General features: G+C 38.1%; 1 protein-coding gene across 1 annotated transcript in view; it reads right to left on the minus strand.

The window, feature by feature from the left end:
• Nucleotides 1–17,954, minus strand: part of SETD2 (SET domain containing 2, histone lysine methyltransferase) — a 125,752-nt gene that overhangs the window by 92,212 nt on the left and 15,586 nt on the right. The gene's annotated exons all lie outside the window — the stretch shown is intronic.

The following is a 17,954-nucleotide window of genomic DNA, read 5'->3' on the forward strand; positions in this document are numbered from 1 at the left end:
AGTCCCTTTGCTGAGTACAAGGTATACACTCTGTTCCACATCACGCCACGTGGCTCTCTGAGCGCATAGTTATGTCCTAACAAAGCCAACCACACTGTGTCCTGAGACTGAGGAATCAAAAGCCAAAACTCTGGTGTATACCAGTGCACCAAGGCATACTGGGGAAAGGGAAGCTGCAAAAGGGCGTTAGGTTATGATAGCCAGATTAGTATTTTAAGCAGACCACTCTATGGGCTATATGGCAAGACTGGAATATAATAATCTGTTTTAAATGCCGCTTAAAAGAAATGTACAAAAACCCTGTCTCTAAATGTAGGCCTGACCATCATAATTCAGTCCATTCACCAACGCCTACGTAGCCATACAAAAACCAAGTAATGAAGCGGGGGGAAAAGTTGGCAATATATGGATGAGATGTGAATCAAGGTCAAGGTTAAACACTTTTTTCTGCTCCAAAACCACTAAAAACTTCACAGATGCAAACTTAGAACAACTGTATTTCACTAATTCTGTGATGTACATTTTTCCCCACATATAACACCTCTGTATCACACCATTAATAACATCATAGTTTGGCAGCATTTTTTCCTTTCTTAATGGTTCATAAGATAGTTGTGTCTTGCAACCTATGACATACTAAATTTGATTTAAATTAGTACCACGTGGAATTTTTTCAAGAATATAAAAGGTACCTGTACACATCCAAGCGTTTAGAATGTCATTCATATTTGTACTCTCCTTTCCAGTGTACATTTAAGAACATTCATGCTTATATGCATGGTACCCATCTATATCCATACAGAAGTGCTGGAAATACTGGGGTGACCAGAACTCTTTCCTAAGCCTCAGCAGTTCTACTCTGGACAATCAAATGAACAGGATAATCCTGACAAATTATAATCAAGGTCATCACATGATCAAAAAGCTGATGAAACATTATAAATGTGGGATTCAGAGGTGGGGAGAAAATAATGGTCCACTTCAGAAATCAGAGAACTGCTTGACAGACATAGCAAGACATTTCCCAGAATGTGATAATAAAATGTTTATAATAAGAATATAGACATATGTACAGAAAATATGGGGGACAATATAAAATTTTCTCATTGTAAAGGCATGTCATGTTAGTAGAGAACGATCAAATTACAAACAAGCAAAAGGAAAAGTCCACAATCCAACAACCAGAAACATGTGCTATTAACACCTTGGTGTAAACAGCCTTCCAATGCTTCTTCTGTGTACATGGTGGTGGTGGGGAGGAGAGGGATAAACACAGATCTTCCTTTTTAAGTATAGCAGTCATAGCATACAAGCCATTCTGTATCTTCCTTCCCTCCCTCATCATAAATAGAGCAGGTGAGCAAACAAGGTATTTAGATCACAGAAAAAATATGGAATCACTACAACAGATTAAAGGGAATGATCTTTTTTTAAAATTTTTTGTTATGTTAATCACCATACATGACATCATTAGTTTTGGATGTAGTGTTCCACGATTCATTGTTTGTGCATAACACCCAGTGCTCCACACAGAACGTGCCCTCTTTAATACCCATCACCAGGCTAACCCATCCCCCTCCCCCCTCCCCTCTAGAACCCTCAGTTTGTTTTTCAGAGTCCATTGTTAAAGGGAATGATCTTGAAAGAAGGGGATATAGATGAGTGAAGACATGGTTAAATTTTAAAACAAAGCAAACATCCTTTTGGCTTCTACTTCTCTCTCACATCCTCATTTGAACATTGAGAGAAGGAACAGGGCAGAATACTTAAACAAAATTCAAGTGTAAGGAACAGAAATGGAAGCGGACTATAATCCTCAATGTTGCTGCCCAAAGTTGGACATTACTAATTTATAATACAGCTTGTCAGTACACTTATTCTACTTTTGCTGGAAGCATTAAACTATCTAGAAGCAACTGAAGGAAACAACTGGTAAGTTACTCCAGCAAGTTGGGTGGGACAAGAGAGGTAGAAGGCAAGGAGATGAGAACTGAAGGCATTCCCAAGAATACGTAAATGACTGACCTAGTAATCCACAGATAACAGAAGAGAGTGAAATCTACAAGAAGCTGATAGGGTGCCTGGGTGGCTCAGCTGGTTAATCGACTGCCTTCGGCTCAGGTCATGATCCTGGAGTCCCGGGATCGAGTCCCGCATCAGGCTCCCTGCTCAGCGGGGAGTCTGCTTCTCCCTCTGACCCTCTTCGCTCTCGTGCTCTCTCTCATTCTCTCTCAAATAAATAAAATATTTTAAAATAAATAAATAAATAAAAGAAGCTGATAAACTGAAAGAACAGGGTAGGGGCAAGACACTACAAGCTTCAAAGCATAAATCTGCTGGAAACCAGAAAGAGAGGTAGAAGGGTAAGGTGAAAGAACTGGAAATTATGGTCAGAGCACCAGAGTTGGGGTACATTTCCAGGAAATGACAACACCCAGCTGTGGCCATGGAAGCAGACTGCCATTTTTGGAAGCAGATTGCCTTTTTTGAAGAAACAAAATTGTAAGGCCACAATTAATAGCAAGAATCGGTCACAAATGTTTTTTAATAAAAGAACACTTGTTTTGGTAAATAGTATAAAATAATGTTGAAGGTTGATGGAACAAGGCTATGGAAGCCAGAGCTAGGAAGACAGAGTCCCCAGTATCCCTGCCATGAAAAATAATGAGGCATGCAAAAACAGCCATTTAATTCTCTAGCATAAGATCGTGCTAGAATGGCCTTATTTCTTCTTTTGAAAAGCTAATACAGAAGAAAAAACAGGAAGACTGAAGCCAGTTGTCTGTCAAAAATGTACAGTATAAATATCTACAGCTTGCTGAAGAACTGTATTTAAAGAATGTCGATTAATCCATGTCAGCATGGTGATAAATCTCCACTAGGTCACAGGGCACATGTGGAAAATGAATCAAGAGATACAGGCATAGCAAGTACAAAGAACCAATGAAAGACATGATTATTAAAATCAATCAACTGACTACCTGATCTCTCTGGTTAGGACACTAGTAAAAACTAAAGTTTCCAAGGGCACCTGGGTGGCTCAGTCGTTAAGCATCTGCACTCGGCTCAGGTCATGATCCCGGGGTCCTGGGATCGAGCCCCACATCGGGCTCCCTGCTCAGCCGGAAGCCTGCTTCTCCCTCTCCCACTCCCCCTGCTTGTATTCCCCCCTCTCGCTGTGTCTCTCTCTGTCAGATAAATAAAATCTTTAAAAAAACAAAAAACTAAAGTTTCCAAAGGGAAGCCTGGTATCAGAGATTTGGCCCTATCAAGGATATTCACAAATATAAACAGATAGTAAGGGAATCTATTCTGGATACCAAGTCACACAAGAAATGATAAAATTAAACAGAAGTATTTTTTTTTTTAAGATTTTATTTATTTGTCAGAGACAGAGAGAGAGCACAAGCAGGGGGAGCTGCAAGCAGAGGGAGGAGCAGGCTCCCCACTGAGCAAGAAGCCTGTCTCAGGACTAGATCGATCCCAGGACCCCAGGACCCGGGGATCATGACCCGAACCGAAAGCAGACACTCAACTGACTGAGCCACCCAGGAGTCCCAAACAGAAGTATTTTTATTTACACTGGAAAAAAAGACCACTTACAAGACCATAGTGATTTTGAAATATCAGAAAACTAAGAAGATAAAATAATCTTATTTTGCACAACTCCAGAAGTTGGACCTGTGACCAACAGAAGTATAGAATGACAGATTTTAAGTTTGAACATTTTAAATTTTCTTTGAAAAATACATGCACTCGGGGAAAATTCATAATATAGGGATACACAACTCAAATTAGGTCTTTTTCTCTAGTGGCAACTACTATTAAGTTCTGTACATCCTTCCAGAAATTGTGTGCATGTACGAGCATATGTATCTCTTTTTAAGGAGAAAACACATACACAAAAGAAAACATACTTTTCATACCTTGTTTTTCTCCATTTAAAGCCTTAGATATATCAATATATATATATACGCGTAGCTTCATTTTTAGTTCTACCATCGTAATAGCTTTTCATATTTATAAGTCATTGGCATTTTCTTTTTGTTGGGAAGTCTTTTTCAGGTCCTTTGCCAATCAACTGAGTTGTTGGTCTTTCTTACTGATTTATAAAAATCAGATGTGAGGCATCTGCAACTGGAATGTGTCACTGTATGGGACACTGAAGTTTCCTTGTCATCAGAAATGTTTAAGAAGAATCTGGATGAGAACTTACCTCAAATGAGACAGAATTCCTGTCCTAGATATAAAGCTAAAAGTGAGGTCCTAGAAGGTCTCATTCCAGGCCTTCAGTTTACTGAATCTCCTGAACACAAATCAGAAGCAGCATTTATTACTTTATCTTGATTTTATTAAGACTTTAAAGATGAGGTGGGAATGAATCTTTAAAGATTTCTTACTAAAACTCATATATTCCTCAAAAGCTCAAGATCAGTGTTTCTCACATTTAAGTGATATATGGGCCTTTTTTAAAGAGACAAAAAATTGTCAGATATCAAAGGCTAGATCTCAGTTTAAGAACACTGACTTAGGAATCTAAAATTAGTATATTAAAATTTATTTTACTTGAAAATTACCACCGACAAATGGTAGTTTTCAAGTGAAATAAATTTTAGAACTTCAAACTGGTCAAAATTTTTAAGGTGTGTGGGTTAGAAAGTAGTATTGTATCAATGTTAATTTCTCAAAATTGGTAACTATAGTGATTATATAAGAGGATACCTTTGTTTTTAGAAAATACACATTGGAAGATACAGGGATAAAAGGCATCATGACTATAACTATCAAACATTTCAGGAAAAAAAAGTAATGTGTGCATGTGTATGTGTGTGTGTGTGTGTGTGTGTGTGTGTGTGTGTGTAGAAAGAATGATAAATAGTAAAATGTTCACACTGGGGTGAAGTAGGTATATAGGGAAATCTCTGTATTATTTTTGACCATTCAGTCAACCTAAGATAATCAAACATCAAAAACTTTTTTATTTTTTTTAAAGATTTTTATTTATTTATGAGAGGGAGAGACAGATAGAGGCAGGCAGAGGGAGAAGCAGGCTCCTTGCTCAGCAAGGAGCCCGATGTGGGACTCAATCCCAGGACCCTGAGATCATGACCTGAGCCGAAGGCAGACGCTTAACCGACTGAGCCACCCAGGCATCCCAAACATGAAAAACTTTTAAATACCCTCACAAAATCTCTACCCCTTAAGAATTTGTTAAGAAAAAGGCTATGTGGGGGCGCCTGGGTGGCTCAGTTGGTTAAGCGACTGCCTTCGGCTCGGGTCATGATCCTGGAGTCCCGGGGTCGAGTCCCGCATCGGGCTCCCTGCTCAGCGGGGAGTCTGCTTCTCCCTCTGACCCTCTCCCCTCTCGTGCTCTCTATCTCTCATTCTCTCTCTCTCAAATAAATAAATAAAAATCTTTAAAAAAAAAAAAAAGAAAAAGAAAAAGGCTATGTGGACTCAGAGATCCTAGAGCCTCAGCTAGAGAAACACTACCTCTAAATTTTCCAAAATCGTATTATGGAAGGCAGTGATGGGAATAAGCTACATAAAAACTAGACTCTATACTAGACTGACGTTTTGGACACAGGGTATTGTGAAGAACTGAAAACTCAAGAGATAAGACAAGAGAACTGTTACAACAAAAGGAAGGAAGCCACCAATGACAACCTGAAGAGTGTTTCCCAACATTGCTTGTAACATATCCTTGCCCAGCGGTACACTCAGGTAGTACTCTAAGCTGTCTGGAAGAAAGGTAACTTGCTGTGTGTACCCAGTGTCAAGGAAGGGTCATGGAGAAATACTGGCAGAGAGACCTTCTCAAGTACTTAAGTGATTATCTACACCATTAGGAAAGAAATGGAATTTCATAGCTTTTGTCCTTCTCCTCCCCCCCCCATTTGTTTCCATTTTAGGTTTCTACGTCTGTGACCTGCTCCCCAACAAGTACAAACAAAAACATCTGTTGTGGAAAAAGAAGTCAAAATGAATGCACTGAAGTCATGCATGTTTTAACACTTTTAGGCACTTAGAGTATCATACATTTAAAACTTTAAATGCCTCAGATATTCAATGATACGGAAAAGTAATACATCAGGGAGAAAGTCTTCATAAATAAAACTTTTGTTAAAAAAAAAACTTTTATTGCAAAAGATCAGATCTACCTAGTTCAAAGCTTGACCTATGGTCATACACATTTGTAAGCCTCTTCTCAACAAACTGTGTTAATCCTTCTGTAGGCCAAGGTTTTTGTAGGAAAGAGATGTCCTAACTACCATGAGTTAGGTAAGCTTAAGGCAAATGTGGAGACTACATCACAACATGTTTTTCAACAGCACACAACCACACTGATGGATTGCCCAATGACTTATTTTAGAAAGGAAACACTATTAACTACAAATATTAGAACACACATCAATCACAAGACTATTTGTTCAACAATTATTTAAGGATGTATCCTTCTGAAGGCAGTGTTACTGTTAGGGCAAGATGTCAAGTTCACAGAATTTCATCCTTTACTTGAAATAATATGGCACAGAGGTATACCAAATAACCACAATACAAGGTAATAAGTAATAATTGCCATATATGAGAAGGCTAATGAGGGGCTTTCTTTTTAATTTTCCTTTTTTCGGTTCAACCTCATCTCACTTTCCTGATTGTCCTTCATGAAAGCACCCCTTCTTTAGTATTTAATACTTTATTAGGATGGCAATGTAACAGAGCAAAAAGATCAAACTTTGATGACTCCTAGGTTGAAATCCTGCCTGTCTCTACCATTTACACACTCTATGACTTGTGCCACTCCATTCCCTTTCTTATTCTCGTAGATGCCTGTTTCACACATCCCCCTACCCCAAATCTCCATCACTACCATCACCCTGACCACTCTCAATTGATGATCTCATTACTTTACTCAGTGCCCCATCCCCTTGCCTTCTGCCTTCTCAAAGACTCCCATTTCCTATTTCTTTCCTTTCCTCTATCATCAGTGTCTGTTTCTCTTTTTCTTCATTCTCATTAGTCAAACAGCTTAGAGATACCTTACCTTAAAAAAAAAGCAGGGGTAGAGGTGGGGTTCTCACTAAGGACCAACATCTTAAAAGCCAATGGTCAGTTTCTTTTTGGAGACCACATTCTCCTGTTTTCCTCCTACCCTCACTGGCTAATCCTTCCCTAATCTTATTTGCTGGCTCTTCCTACCCTGCCAGACGTCTTCAAGTTGGAGTACCCCAAAACTTGATCCCTCCTTGGCCTTCCTTCTTTTCCATCTACTCTCCTCCCTCTTATCTCATCTAGATTCATGACTTTCAGTATCATCTATAGACTGGTGACTCCCCCATCTCCAAATCCAACCACTCTGCATTTATTTACCCAAGTGCTCACTGGACATCTCTATTTGAATATCTCACATGTATCTCAAATGTAACATGGTCAAAATGGAGCTAATGATGATTATTCCACACGTGTACACACCAATTATAATGATTCTTACACACATCATAAATTTACGTAATAGCCAGATGTTCTTTTAAAAGCATAAATCAGATCATGGCACATACCTGCTTACTCTCTCTTTCTGACCTTACCTCTTTTCACAATCCTTCCTCATTCCCTAGGTTCTAGCCATATAAGCCCTCTTTCTGTACCTCAAACATTCCAAACTAATTTCTGGCCTTTTCACCTGAAGGTGCCTTCTTAGAATACCACTCCCCTAGATCTTCAACAGATTGCTCCCTCTCAATAACAGGATGACAGCTCAAATATTATCTCCAAGATTCCCCCATCACTCTATCTCATTTTATTCCTTATTTTATTCCTAGCATTCATCAATATGGGATTTTTTTTTCTTTTTAAAGATTTTATTTGTCAGAGAAGAGAGCACAAGCAGGGGGAGCGGCAGGCAGAGCAGGCAGAGGGAGAAGCAGGCTCCCCACTGAGCAAGAAGCCCAATGTGGAACTTGATCCCAGGACCCTGGGATCATGACCTGAGCTGAAGGCAGCCGCTTAATCGACTGAGCCACGCAGGCGTCCCTCTTTTCTTTTAATCTAGTGCCTGTTCCCTTCCACTAGAAATAAGCTCCTTTGGGGCAGGTGCTTGCTTGGTCTATCTTGTTGACAGCAGCATTTATTTTATTTTATTTTTTAAAAGATTTTATTTATTTGGGAGAGAGCATGTGCATGAGAGAGCACAAGTGGGGGTGGGCAGAGGGAGAGGGAGGAACAGACTTCCAGCTGAGCAGGGAGCCCAAAGGGACTCAATCCCAGGACCTGGGATCATGACCTGAGTCAAAGGCAGGCGTTTAACTGACTGAGGCACCCAGGCGCCCTGACAGTGGCATTTAAATGCCAAGAACACTACTCAGAACAGAGGAAGTACTCAATAAATATCTGACATCATTCCCACTTTCCTATCTCGCTTAAGCTTGCTTTACACTAATCCCCAGAAGGAATTTCAATGGTTAAGATGGTCTCCTCCAAATTCAAACATAAATCAGTCTTGACTTCAAGTAATTTTTCATACTGCTCTTCATTTACCATCCTCCTCCCTCTCTCCCAGCCTCCATACACATATATCACCCCCCACCCCAAACCCATCTTAATCGCCTCAGCCACTTCGGTCTCACTTTCATTTACTTGGCAATTACCTAGTATGTACTCAGCACTGTACTGCCTATTGCCATCCCTTTCCTTACCATTCCAGACACCATGTACTTTGCAGAGTGACAATCACATACAACCTTGACTTCTATTTACTGTTTCTGCCTTCCCAACTAAGGTTTAAATAACAAAGAGACAAAGGCAATATCTTGCCCTTATTGTGTAATCTCCATGGGTTGACCATTCCCATTCCTGGCATAAATTCTCATTACTTTTTGAATTAAAAAAATTCCTTAACAATAGTACCATGTTTTAACTTTCTCATTTCAAGCAATTCTCAAAGGAAAAGAAGGAAACACCTAAAAAGTGACCTGTAGGAAAAAACAAGCCATACAGGCCATAAATTAATTTATAACATCTGCCATACTCTCTCATCCAAAACATAGGACCCAAGAGAACAAGTGAATTAAACATCCATGAGAAATATATGTGATTTATATAGACAATAAAGCCATGAATACCACCCTGCTTTTTATGAAAGGCCTTGAAACTTTAGGCAAAGCACTTTGGGATGAATACACTAACCTGACGCAGTACCAATGGACCTGAAAAAGAGAAGCACTATTTCTCACTTGCTTTAAGTCCACATCTTCAACTAGCATAGTATCTCAAACATACAGAGAGCTCCTGAGAGAGGCTCATATATACAGATTAAATCCAGAAAAAAAAATTAATGAAATGTTATTAAAAATACAGGCAAGAATATTCTCAGAGGAAATAATTTGATCCAAACACTATCTCTGATATATATAGGTCAAAATAACAGCTCTCTCCCCCAGTGTCATACCCATTAACCATTCAATAACATACCCCAAGAGTTGAAACTTTATTTTCATATAGTGTCTACATATGATAGTGAGTAAAGGTAATAATTTATTTTCTTTAAACAAGCAATCACTTTGTAAACAAACACAGATGATCTCAAATGTGTCCTTGTGGAGTTCCACAATCAGTGAGGAAAGGTAAAAATATCATCCCAAATGTTAAAAATTACATATTTACCTGAAATGTTTCTAAATTTGTCTTCCAAATCGGTTTGCATGAACACCTGCATAAAGTGAATTATGTTCTCCCCTTCAAGCAATCTGCTTTTTCCAAAACCCATAAATTAGGATGTGTGGTTATCTAATTTGAACATTTTAGGGCCTATTATATACAAATGAGTTTCACTATTTTTATTTACTATTGGGAGTTAAATCTTTTAAATTACCTGTTTTATTTTCCTCATTGGGTGGATGTGGGAAGGGGATACCCATTACCAAATAACCTTCAAAAGACAGAAATGTGTAAATGCTGAAATTCAGTTTTAGTACCAGCCAATGAATCACAACAGAAAGAGTTGAGAGTAAGTTCTTAGTGAGGTGGTCACATTACATTGTACTATTGTCTTATAGCCCCCATTACTAGACCACAATCACCACTAACAGCAGCTAACAGAATATTTTCTATTTGGGGGATACTAGGTTAAATGTTTTACATTCATCTAGTTCATCTGCAATCCTCAAACCTATGAAGGGTATTCCCATTTTGCAAATGAAGAAACCTAAAGTCATGGCTAGCAAAGTGACAGAGCCAAGTATGCAGGCTTTTTAACTGCAGAGCCCTTGTTCTTTAAATCAAGTATTTATTAGCTATTACACAGAACTGAGAGCAAAGGGCAAAAAGTTTCAGAGAAACATATTCTGATTCAGTGTACTAATAAATTTTCTGCCTAGCAACAGAAGGGGGGCTGTATCATGAAAGAAAGACTAACAGTCCTGATGATCTTGTGTCTAAAGAAACTCCCAAACTGTATGCAAGAAATCACTAGGTTTGTGAGTTTTTTTCCCCCACAAACTTCAAACTAGATTCTTCTATGAGGAAATACTATACTGAAAGCAATGTGGACTTCCAAGAGTCTGAGGGAGATGGCTACCTACAGACAGACTGTAGGATATAAAGTCGTGAATGCTTAAAAAGCTGTACCTACCCTGTATTTTACCAGACTGAATACTTATGCCAGCCTTCTAGTCCTACTTTTGCTTAACCACATTAAACAGAAACATGAAAATAGATGGTCAGTTCCTTCATGTGGTTGTAGACTCTGATGCAAATGAGCTCTTTAAAACCCACCTTCAAAGTTAAAACAATGAAAGTAAAACATGTGGGCGCCTGGGTGGCTCAGTTGGTTGGGTGACTGCCTTCGGCTCAGGTCATGATCCTGGAGTCCCGGGATCAAGTCCCGTATTGGGCTCCCTGTTCAGCGGGGAGTCTGCTTCTCCCTCTGACCCTCCCCCCTCTCATGGCCTCTGTCTCATTCTCTCTCTCAAATAAATAAATAAAATCTTAAAAAAAAAGAAGTAAAACGTGATGTGATTAAACCTACACACATGAGATAGAACACGTTTCTCTTTTTATACACAAAGATAATAATTCAGGATCTTTCTCTTCCATAAATACCTGCTTTCTTTGGTGTTAATATTAAATATGCTTCTGAAAATAATTTTATTCTTTCATGTTTCACAAGCAAGTTTTTTCTTTTTTTTTTAAAGATTTTATTTATTTATTTGACAGAGAGAGACAGAGCGAGAGAGGGAACACAAGCAGGGGGAGAGGGAGAAGCAGGCTTCCCACTGAGCAAGGAGCCCGATGTGGGGCTGGATTGCAGGACCCTGGGATCATGACCCGAGCCGAAGGCAGACGCTCAACGACTGAGCCACCCAGGCGCCCCAAGCAAGTTTTTTTGTTATAACTATAAAAAAATCTACATGGGCTGGATTTTATTTTGATAAAACAATGAATACAGCAACTTGGAAAGTTCCTAGAATAAATTACCTCCACACCAAAATCAAAACACACTGAAGAGGAATGAAACTCAGTTTAAAAAAGAGAGAGAGAGAAACTCAGTCTTCTTCAGGAACAACAGTTTAAACACAATAAAACAGCCATCATTTATTTTCTGATTGTTGTCAAGTTTAAGCATTTTCCCAAAAATAGCAAATTAATGTTCGAGGTGTGAAAGAGAAAGGTAGTCAACTAACACAGGCACAAGTATGACAAAGATACCCATGCCTCAAAACAAACAAGTGCTGAAACACTTACTCTTACAAGGCAAAGCCAATGCTAAAGTAAGATCATTGTGGATTACAATGCACTGATTACACCGTCTCTCACCATTTCATGCATAGAAAATGAAGGTTAAAATAAAATGCAAAGGTTATCCATGTGAGAGCAAAAGACTGGAACTAGCCTAAACGTTCACCAAGAGTGGCTGAATAACTCTGGTACATCCATTCAGTGAAGCAGTATATAGCAGACAAAGCAATGATGAAGAGCTCTGTATACTGCTCTGGTATGATCTCCAGAATATATTGTTAAATGAAACAGCAAGACACAAAACAGTATGTTTTGTATGCTTCTATTTTCAAAATGGAAAATGGAAGACTCAACAATAATTAAACATAATGATTACATATTAAAGTAAATGGTGAAAGGAAAACAGGGATGAAAGTTATTCCTCTTTGAACATTCTTTTATTGCAGTAACTTTGGAAACATGTAAAACCTTGCATTTTTTTTTAAAATGAGAAAGTAAAAAAAATAATAATTTCTAGAAACTCAAACTATAAAAAACTATACCAAATTGGTGATTGGCATAAACACAAAGAAAAGCTAAACTAAACTATTCTGACTACAAACACCTTACTGAAATACATCCTGAGGGTAAAAAAACAAATCTTAAGCTGTTAGTAGTCTTATCAAAACTGTCATATACAGGGGCGCCTGGGTGGCTCAGTCGTTAGAGCGTGTGCCTTCGGCTCAGGTCATGATCCCAGAGTCCTGGGATCCAGTCCCACATCGGGCTCCCTGCTCGGCAAGAAGCCTGCTTCTCCGTCTCCCACTCCCTCTGCTGTATTCCTGCTCTCACTATCTCTATCTCTGTCAAATAGATAAATTAAAAAAAACCAATCTTAAAAAAAACCTGTCATCTATAAATAGATAAAGCAAATAAGTTATTCCATTAATGTCATTAGGAACTAAGACTTTCAACATAAAAGTAATATAAGTTTTAAAATAAAAACTCTTCAATATGAATTGGAAAGATCTGTATGTGGGGCACCTGGGTGGCTCGGTTGTTAAGCATCTGCCTTCGGCTCAAGTCATGATCCCGGGGTCCTGGGATCCAGTCCCACATCGGGCTCCCTGATTGGCAGGAAGCCTGCCTCTCCGTCTACCACTCCCCCTGCTGTGTTCCTGCTCTCACTATTTCTCTCTCTGTCAAATAGATAAATAAAAAAAAAAAAAAATCTTAGGGCGCCTGGGTGGCTCAGTTGGTTAAGCCACTGCCTTGGGCTCAGGTCATGATCCTGGAGTCCCGGGATCGAGTCCCACATCGGGCTCCCTGCTCAGCAGGGAGTCTGCTTCTCCCTCTGACCCTCTTCCCTCTCGTGCTCTCTATCTCTCATTCTCTCTCTCTCAAATAAATAAATAAAATCTTTAAAAAAAAATCTTAAAAAAAAACCTGTCATATATAAATAAAGCAAATTATTCTATTAATGTCATTAGGAACTAAGATTTTCAACGTAAAAGTAATATAAGTTTTAAAATAAAAACTCTTCAATATGAATTGGAAAAATCTGTATGTGGGGCACCTGGGTGGCTGTCGTTAAGCATCTGCCTTCAGTTCATGATCCCAGGGTCCCAGGATGGAGCCCCACATTGGGCTCCCTGCTCAGCAGGGAGCCTGCTTCTCCCTCTCCCAGTCCCCCTGCTTGTGTTCCCTTTCTCACTGTATCTCTCTCTGTCAAATAAATAAATAAAAATCTTTAAAAAAAAAAAAAAAGGAAGAAAAATCCGTATGAACTGTAAAGTTTTTTTTTTCCTAAAAAATACATGTATCTTAACTGTCCAATGAAAAGGCCTAAGCAGTGACAACCCAGTAGCCATAAGTAGCATGACTAGTATTTAGATTATGGTCTCTAAATACCATTTTCACTAAAAGGAACCAAGGCTCACAGAAGAAATGGTTGACTCCAGGACTGAGGTAAAAAAGTGTATAAATGAGCTAGGGCCAAGGAATTTATCAAAGATTACCATGATCATGTAAAAGGTCATAGAAACCAATCTGAAAAGATTTCTACTGGACAAAAATGAGGCAATTTAAGCAACACTAAGAACAAAAAGAGTGCAATGTATCAAAGTACAACAAACATATAAAGATAAACTCATAAAAAAAATAAGTCCCCATTGATCACCTTTGGAGGTTAGATTGCCAATAGACATCCACTCATCTGAAAACTGACAAAGGAAAAGAACTCAGTATTTTTCCTATCTTTCTCATATGAACTGTATTTCAGCACAATCAGTAGGATTCTAATAAATTCAACAATCATCAATGGTAACTAAAATCAGTAGGTGAAAGGTTGATGGGGAACTTTGTAACAGATGGATCAGAATGACTACACCATAATCCACTGGTTAATTTTGCTATCACTAAAATAAGACAACCTGATATGTATCCCCTGACATGATGCAATAGGTAATCAATAAAAAGCTGGAGTTGGAGTCTAATGTAACTACCAGTCTCCAAGAAATATGGGTAACAGAAAAACATGTTAAAGGACACCATAAGGATGCACAGGGCCAATAAATGTAATAAGGGTACTATTATAGACTTAGAGATTTGAAATCTGGTAATCACATGATTTAGATCCTAACTTAAAAATAAATGAAATTAAGTAACAGTAAAGAATTACTGCCATTGCACGAGGCATGATAATGCTATTGTGGTTTTTTTTTTTTTTTTTAAGATTTTATTTACTTGAGAGAGAGGAGAGCATACACACAAGCACTAGTGAGGGGACAGGCAGAGGGAGAGGGAGAAGCAGGCTCCCCACTAAGCAGGGAGCCCAATGTGGGACTCGATCCCAAGACCCTAAGATCATGACCTGAGCTGAAATCAAGAGTCAGGTGCCCAACCAACTGAACCACCCGACTCTTGGTTTCAGCTTAGGTCATGATCTTGCAGTTGTGTGATCAAGCCCCACGTCAGGCTCTGCACTCAGAGCAGAGTCTGCCTCAGATTCTCTCTCACACTCACTCACATTCTCTCTCTCTCTCTCTCTCAAATAAATTAAATCTTAAAAAAAAAGGTAAAAATAAAAAGCCTTTATCTCTTAGAAATATAAAAGCATGAAAGAATATCTGGGGTGCTTCAAAATATTCCAGTAACAACAACAACAACAACAACAACAAAAAATGGGGATAAATGAAACCAAAATGGTGAAGTGTTAGTAACTATTGAAGCTGGGTGAGTATACTGGGCAGGGGCAGGTGGAGTATTCATTGTACTATATATTCTCTCTCGTATGAATGTTTTGAAATTTTCTCTAATAAAAAAATGTTAATGTTTAATTGTAATACAAGAGAGGATAACTAATCCCCAAATAAGTAAACCTCAAGGGACCATGTGTCCACAAGTACCAAGTAAGGGTGGATGGTTAGAAGCATACTAGCAAGTACTCAATTCACCAGCACATATGCTTAAAAAAAAAAAAAAAATGTGCTGGCAAAACTTATATATTCCTGTTATCATCCAATCATCCACCTACCCACAATCAGGACCCATTCACCTGGTTGTGGCTGAGCATTAATCCCTTTACCCAAGCAGAAATAATCCAGGATTTACCCATCTGATTCAGACTTTATTTCTATGGTTGCATAGAATTTCATTACCCAACAATAAAATATATGTCATAAATACGTAACCACAGTGAACATTATGCTATGATGGAAAATATTTTCTATAAATTAACTTTTGATAAATAGCATCAACACATAGTTCTATTTTAGGGGTCATTTAATTTGCAAAGACTCGCAGTTGAGAAAAAATTTTAAAAAAGCAAAAATTTGGCAACAGTAGATATAAAACCATTTAACTCAAAGGAAAATATTAATATTCTGAATATTTAAATCTCTTTTCCACCCATTTGCCAATCTTTAGGATAAGTCACCACAGTGCTGTATTTCCATCTCCTGAGAAAAATCTTTTTGAGTTCTCAAGGTAAACATTAAAAAACAATAGAGTGTTTTGTACATCATTTGGCAAATTAGAAATCTGGTTACAATTTCTACTTCTAGATACCAAATTCCAGATACATAAGATTTATAAAATAATGTAGAATATAAAGTTGGTTTGGTTCATCTATAAAACAACTGTATCACAACTTCTATCCCATGGGGGTTTTATGTCTCAAATGTCAAGTTATACTACACAAGAATTTAAGAAAATGCAGTTGGTCCACAGCCCTAGCCAACAAGTCCCTAGCCACTTAAAAATATTCCACTAATCACAGAGAGATGTTAAGTGCCATCAAAAGCTCACTAGAAGAGGTCAAATCTTATTCTCTATGAGAGAAATATTACCAACTGACAAGGTAGATGTATACCTCATAGAAACAACCAAGGGTAAAATGACAGAAGGACTTGGACCTGGAATTAACAACACTAGCCAGTATCTTTTTTTCTTTTCTTTTTTAGTAGGCAGTAGCTAATATCATATACAAAAGTCAAAGTAGGCAGCTGGTTTTCATAGCTACATCTATACTGATGAGAGCAAGGAAAACCAAAATGGACAACTGTAAACACCATAACGAGTATGATGAAAAAGATGAAGTAATGCCTGAGCAGCAGCTCAGTCCATTGAGCATCTGACTCTTGGTTTTGGCTCAGGTCATAATTTCAGGGTCCTGTGATGGAAACCCGCATTGGGCTCCACGGTGAGCACAGAGTCGGCTTGTCCCTCTTCCTCCCCCTCTGCTCCTCCCTCTGCTTGCTCTCTCTCAAATAAATAAAATCTTAAAAAAAAAAAAAAAAAAAGAAAGACCTATACAGTTCAGCATAAGTTTTCCACTCTAGGGCCTTTCTAGTGCCTTCCTACCAGAAGGTATGTCCCAATTCCTTTTCTCCTCCATTATGTGTTGATGGGGAGGCATTACAGTTTAAGAGGTTAAAGCAAAACCCTGAAAGTCAGTCAACCCGAATTTGAATACCAACTCCAGTACTTTTTAACACTTACTAAGAAAAATGGTGGCCAAAGAGTTTATCTATAAAACTGAAATAGTAGTACTATATTTACTTCAAAGAGAGGATCAAAGGAGAATATCTATTTAAAATCCTCCATATAGTGCCTGGCATATAGTTAGTACTCAATAAATGGGAACCTTTAGCAATTTGAATTACATATTTGTAAGATTCTTTCATTAGCAACAGTCTTTACTCATAATGTATAAAAATATGAATCACTATGAAATACACCTGAAACGAATAAGATATTACATATTAATTATACTTCAATTTTAAAGTCTCCACTTTTAGAAAATAAGCATAAATAGTAAGGACCTTGCTCATTTTTATATCCCCAGGTCTTGGCACTAAAAAGGTGCACAGTAAATAATTTTGAACAAATGAGTAGAGAAGTAGAAGATGAAAGAGATTGAAGAGAATGGTAAAAATACAAAGTAGCTGCAGAAGGAAAGGGGAGTTAACACTTAACTGTAGTCTTTTCGCCAGTGTCAACTGGCTAAGTTTGTTACACATCCATAAGTACAGAAATTGAGACTAGAGTCTGCAAACTTTTATAGCAATTTTACCTTGACCAGTGATCAGTAGGCTTATACTTTTTTAAGCTTTTTATTTTGAAATAACTACAGATTGAAAGGAAGTTGCAAAAATAGTACAAAGAGTCTCTGTACACTTCACCCAGCCCCCTCCCTTGGTAACATCTTATGTAGCTGGAGTCCAATATCAAAACCAGGAAATTCACATTGGTACATTACTGTTACCCAGACTAGACCTAATTCACTTTTCACCATTCTTCTCAATCTGCATTCATATTCATGTGTGTGTGCATATAGTTCTATGCACAATTATTCCATACATAGATTCATGTAACCACCACCACAATGAAGATACATAACTGTTCAACCAGTGGTGCTGGATTCTGAATGTCTTAATTTTTCACTTCAGGGGCGCCTGGGTGGCTTAGTCAGTTAAGCGTCTGCCTTCGGCTCAGGTCATGATCCCAGGGTCCTGGGATTGAGTCCCACATCGGGCTTCCTGCTCAACAGGAGGCCTGCTTCTCCCTCTGCCTGCCGCTCCCCCTGCTTGTGCTCTCACTCTCTCTCTCTCTCTGGCAAATAAATAAAATCTTAAAATAAAATAAAAAATAAAATAAAAATAAAATAAAAATAAAATAAAAATAAAATAAAATAAAAATATAAAATAAAATAAAATAAAATAAAATAAAATAAAAAAATA

Source organism: Callorhinus ursinus, unplaced genomic scaffold (assembly GCF_003265705.2).
Source record: "Callorhinus ursinus isolate GAN/ISIS: 27379988/994484 unplaced genomic scaffold, GSC_fseal_2.0 scaffold15, whole genome shotgun sequence".
NCBI lineage: Eukaryota > Metazoa > Chordata > Mammalia > Carnivora > Otariidae > Callorhinus > Callorhinus ursinus.